Genomic DNA, 5,805 nt, shown 5'->3' on the forward strand with positions numbered 1-5,805 from the left:
CTAGAGAAGGCCAAATAAATTTATCTGGACATTGTCAGATGTCCCAGATGCCGGTTTTCTTCCACTTTGACAAATAACAAGATAAAATGAGCATTTGTCACATTAACACTCATTTTCGGACAACGCCATGTGGATTCTGGCGTTAGATTTAATTATGTAATCTTGCTATATCCTTTTGAATATATGCATAAAGAGAATATGCACTAATTCATATTTATTTTGCCAAAATTGCAGAATTTCATTTTAAATATTTAAAGGATAAAGCTGGTGATTTTCTATATGTTTTTCTTATTGTCAGCAAATCTCATGTGCAGAACCAAACCAACAATGAACTGATCTGCTTACAAGTATTGTGTGTGTGTGTGTGTGTGCAAAGCCTGATATATCTTATTCATCTGTGCCGTAGACCTCCGTCCAACCTCCAAAAACTATTAAAAACATGTTAATGAGCCACTGGCGGACGTGTTATTTCACTATAAAGAGTTTTGGACACATTAGTGTGTTTAGAAACGGCTCCAAAGAGTAAAAACAGTGATCATGATCACAATTCAGTGCCACTCTCTAACATTTGTAAGAAGGCCAAGCACTGTAGCCGCTCGATCGGTCTTGCCTGTGAGGACAAAATGAAATACTGTATGCTGAGGCCAACTTCCAAAATATATCAGGTTTTTTTTTCTCTGATATCAAATATTATTTGGAACTGAATGGGACTGAATGAGCCGATTTTTTAAAAACATCTTTCTCTCGCTGCATGCAGGTAAAAACAGAGAAAATTAACATTAAAATGTACAAAATGAGCAGAAAGTGAAATGACGCCGGAAGCTTCTGTTTTAATCTGCTGTGGATCACAGATCTGCAATCACCATCCATCTGCTCCATCTGATCTCTGTTCAGTTCAAACACACACACAAACACTCACACAAGCTCCCTGCTGCTAGAGTTCATTTAAATATATTGTGTTGTCTGAGTGTTTGTTGGTCAGCATATTAAGAACACAATCCAGCTATATGTGACCTGACATGTTATTCTCCCCAGCAACTAACCCGCTGAAGAGATGACACTCACAGCAGCTGTTAATACATAAATTATCTCATTTAAAAGATCAAACTGCAGTTGGACTATTTTCATTATTAAATGGCAAAATGCCTCTTCTGGCTCCCACCCAACATTCACCTGAGAGAAACAAATTCAAAGGCCAGTAACCAGTGGATAACAGGATTATTTAACTTTATAGTTTATAAGCTGTGTGTAATCATAGACTGTGTATAGAGATTGACATAGCGAGGTGTGACTGCGTTGGTTTGCACTGGAGCCGGTTTTGAAGCCGAGAGTTGCAGGTCATGGTCAGCACCATCTGTCAAGGATGTATGTAGGAGTGTGCATCTTTACATGTAGTACAGCTTATGTCGTGAATCCTGGGTTGACAGGAAACACATCTAAGGAGAGTCTCAGGATTGGTGGATACTAGGGAATTTGGAGCCGCCAGAGAGCTTTAGCTTCGACAAGCCAGGGGAAGGGTCAACCTGGAAGCGACGATCCCTGCTGAAGCTGAATGAGGAGGATGGAGAGGTCTGAGTGAGCACACTAATTTATGGGCTATGAGGCTGAGAATGTAATTAATTTGTTCACATACCCTACGAGAGAGAGTGAGAATGACTTTGACGTCGTCTTGAAAAAGTTTGATTAGTACTTTGTACTGCAAAAGAACGACATACATGAGAGAGCCCAGTTCCATCAGCGGACACAGAAACCAGATGAGAAAACTGAGAACTTTATACGTGGACTATATGAACTTTCTGAGAACTGTGACTTTGGGGAGAGAAGGAACAAAGTCAGCACCATGGATAGCGACACAGAGGCTGCTCTTATGTTAACTCCATTAAAAACACTTTACCTGCATCCAGGCAGAAGCTGGATGAGATCAGGAGAGTACAGCTATGTTGTGAATCCTCTGGGTCGACAGGACAGACATCTACGGTGAGTCCCAGGATTGGCGGACACTAGGAAATTTGGAGAGACTTGTAAAGAGTATACACGTTGATGAGTTCACCTCATGTTCTGCACAGTCACTTAATAAATGAGGTAAACTGAAACACAGCGGCTCCTGTTATTTGACACCATCTCTTTAGTTTGGAGCCAGGACCTTCTAAATAAGGAGAGCCTTTCACACTCAGGAAACACGCTGTGCTACTTCAGACCCACACTAACACTTGCTTACTGGGAACACTGAGCACTGCACACTTAAGCTGTGTCTAAAATCACATACTTCTGTTAGTACACTTTCATATACGCTGTGTACTTACTGGTGTAGTGAGCAAATTCTACAGGGTAGTGTTGTCTCAAATCAAACACGGCCGTTGTGCACTTACCGGAAATGACGATCGCAAATTAGCATTAGCTAGCGTTAGCATTCGCGTTAACGTTTGCACTACCAAATCATTACAGACTGCTAAATTAACCCAAAAAACATACTGATGGCTTATATCTGACAACAGTATAGTGGTGCTTAGTGCTAAAAAACACATGTATAACTTACATTTGTATAATGTGGAGATGTTCACCGTAGTTACAACGTACCCGGCCGCCATCTCCAGTTTGAAGAATGGTCCCTCCCTTTACGCTACGTAGCCAAGATGGCGACCATTGAGGGCGAGAAGTGTCCATACTTCCAACTTTTTGACCGTTTTGAGTGCACCATCCGGGTTCACTCAGTCCACTGCATTTCCCATACTTTTCAGTGTGAACGCACTTACGCACTCAAAATGTTAAGTGTAAGTACAGAAGTATGCGATTTGAGACACAGCACTAGGCTAACGTTAGCTACATCAGCTAAATTGTGCTAACGGATCAGGTATCATAATCAAGTAACAATAAACTTAGTAAAATATTGTGTGGCAGCATCTTGCGGAGGTCTTGTTGGTGTAACTCCTTTAAGTATTATTGTCGTATTATCAGCTTTTCAGTCATCTGTGAAGCACTTTGAAATGTGCTACATAAATAAAGTATGATTGATTGAGTGACTAAGTAGTGCAATCCTAGTTTGAATCAGGTTTAAACTCTAGTAGCACTCATACAAAGACAGGCAGGAGTATGACGGATTTGTTGAGATCATGTAAGGTAAAAGGATAACCTGAAACAAAATTCCTTTATGTTGTGAGTGTCTTATAAAGCTCATCCAGAGTATCTTACAAGTTAGAGGTTTCAGGTTTGGAGGCCCTGAGCGCAGCAGTACAGTAAGTGCAGCTCATTGTTTTTCTCTACTGTAGCAGCTTCTGATCCGTCAGATAAACTCGGCTCCTCTCGGTCGTTCATCTTCAAGCCGCAGACAGTGAATGAATCTCTGCACAAAGCGCCGAAAAATTCTGATTGGTATTCTGCAGCGGCGGTGGCGGCCACTCTATATAGATTCAGTTTGAGAGAAACATCCTTTCTTGCCTCACTTTGTCTTTTTTATCTCCTCCGCATGGAGGATTTGTCTGTTTAAAGCCTCAAACTGCTCCGCTCTCATTCACAGTTTTACTTCCTCTCTGCTCTGTGTTTCCTCTTTATTCCTTCATCCTCCATCACCATCACTCCAGGCTCCAGCTATTGTCTGCATGCTCTGACCTCTGACTTTTGCTCACACTACAATTGATCCAGGAACTGCATCTTATCACCGGGTGCTGTAATAACATCTCTCAGACTCTCTCTCTCTTGGAATCACAGCAACTGTCAGGTACTCTCAAACCAAATCTTTTTTTTTTTGTTCCACTGAGAGACACAAGTGAGGATGCAGATTTAGATGGAGCCGAGCAGCGTCTGACTTTCCTCTTCTTACATTTTAAATTTCAGCCTGAGAGAAAAAGCTTTTGAAAGCAATCCAGCCTTCACAGCAAACCTATAATTGCTGCAAAAAAAAAAAAAAATTCCATCTAAACCGGCCGCTCGTTCCATCTGAGACTGTGATCTGAAAATGTTTTCTTAAAACAAGTGGTTATTTCCAATGCAAATCCACTCTTTTCATGTATTTTGGGGGGGGTAACTCATTTTTACTGTTATTTTATATTGTTTCTAGCTTTAATATTTAAACATTGAATTCAAATTCAATGTAGTCATGAATGTGCACCAGATGAAAGTGGAGTTTTTCATTTGAATCTTTTGTTTTCCCCTCAGGATTCCCTTGAAGAACAGAATTAGAAAGAAACATTTCCTCATATTGTCTGACATGTATTGTACACTCTGTGTCTGCTTCTTTCATCTTTTCATTGAAGGGATTCTTTATGTGTGTGTCATTTTGTGTTTTTGTAGGCATTTATCATCATGTGCTCCGCTCTTCAGTCCCTCTCACCTGTGCATTAGAGGCATTACTTCTCTCAGGCTCTAGAGTCATCATCACAGCCACCTGTATCCACCTTGTTCCTTTATGGGGAAAATAAATAATGTGAGACCACAACCTGTTGCACCTTTGGCTACTTGGCTACTGATTTCTTTTCTTTCAACATTTATTTTACTGATTTTAAAGGGGCAATGTCATGCTTTTTGTGACTTTCTGTTATTTCTATACAGTTATAATGTCAGATGTCTATGTTAAACATGGCCAAAGTTCTAAAACTTCAAGTGAACATATGTAAAAAATACTCCCTGCAAGTCCAACCCTGGGGGCTTCAACCTGCTCTGGACACTTTGTTTGCAAAGTTACCTCTACTTCCTCATTGTGATGACGTCACCTTGTTCAGGCACGCTCAAAAACAGCCGTGCGTTGGTAGTCTTTGTTGCTAAGGTTGTTCCATGTGTTGTTCACGTCGTCCATTCTCATATTTGAGATCAGAAGCGGGCTCCGACGTGTACAGATGTATTTGAGAAGCTGCCATTACGAGTAAAGAACGAGAAAAATAAGCTGTTTACATACCCTGCAGAGCCAGAGGAAGCTTCCAGGAGCTGACCAATCAGAACAGAGCGGGCTCGTCAGGAGGGGCAGGAGCTAAAACGACAGAAGCTGAACTGAGGGGCTGAATAAAGGGCCAGTATAAGATCAATAAGGCGTTTAATAAGAGTTTTTTTTAACTGTAAGTCATTAAAAGTTATTCCAGTAGAGCCCCAGAGTCAAAACACAGACCTGTAAATGTGCATGGTTTGTCCTCTTTAAAGAGCGCTCCACTGACTTAGCATTGACTTCCTATAATGTTGTTGCACTCACAATGGATCAACCAAGGTCTGCTTATGTTTAGGCACAAACACACTTGGTTTGGAAAAGATCATGGTTTGGGTTAAATTAATTTCTTCCTTCAGGTTAGTTGGTTGTTAAAGAAGAACGGTGTTGACCTGCGGTTGGAAAAGGAAAATGAAAACAGCAGCATCCCGTGTCAAAGTCCAATTTAATCATCTGAGCTCCCCACTGTGCAGCTTTGTCACTCTATAATAATGTCACCTGATTTCCTCCTTGGCTCCGTACATATGTTGTTTTGAGGGGCGCTTGCATTTATGACTGATTATGTCGTTTGTCTCAGGAGGACAGGTTCATTGGAAATGTTAATCTGAAACATAAAACATAAATAAATTTAAAAAATCTGAAGTACATAAGAGGCTTCACACTCTGATATCTTCCAATTGGTGGTGTGTTGAAGGAATTTCACATCATATTTGAAATAATCCCAACCTGTATGGGCAGCAGCCCACCACCAACACACACACACACAAACACACACACACAATAACACACCAGCATCGCTAAGCCTGGCCGTGAAATGGGATTCTCAGGGATGAGAGCTGCTCTTTGTGATCACAGAGGGGGATCCACCACACACTCACACTCATAGGCTCTCAGAG

General features: G+C 41.0%; 2 long non-coding RNA genes across 2 annotated transcripts; one reads left to right on the forward strand and one right to left on the reverse strand.

Annotated features, from left to right (window-relative positions):
* Window positions 1-429: 429 nt before the first annotated feature.
* Window positions 430-4,962, reverse strand: LOC122989866. The gene is made up of 3 exons (XR_006405189.1): window positions 4,679-4,962; window positions 4,328-4,398; window positions 430-2,000 (listed from the first exon to the last, which is right to left on the reverse strand). It is a non-coding gene; the product is annotated as an uncharacterized LOC122989866 (long non-coding RNA).
* LOC122989862 lies at window positions 2,853-4,432 on the forward strand. Its single transcript, XR_006405185.1, has 2 exons — window positions 2,853-3,715; window positions 4,288-4,432. It is a non-coding gene; the product is annotated as an uncharacterized LOC122989862 (long non-coding RNA).
* Window positions 4,963-5,805: the final 843 nt, after the last annotated feature.

This window comes from Thunnus albacares, chromosome 10, assembly GCF_914725855.1.
Source record: "Thunnus albacares chromosome 10, fThuAlb1.1, whole genome shotgun sequence".
NCBI classification, from domain to species: Eukaryota; Metazoa; Chordata; class Actinopteri; order Scombriformes; family Scombridae; genus Thunnus; species Thunnus albacares.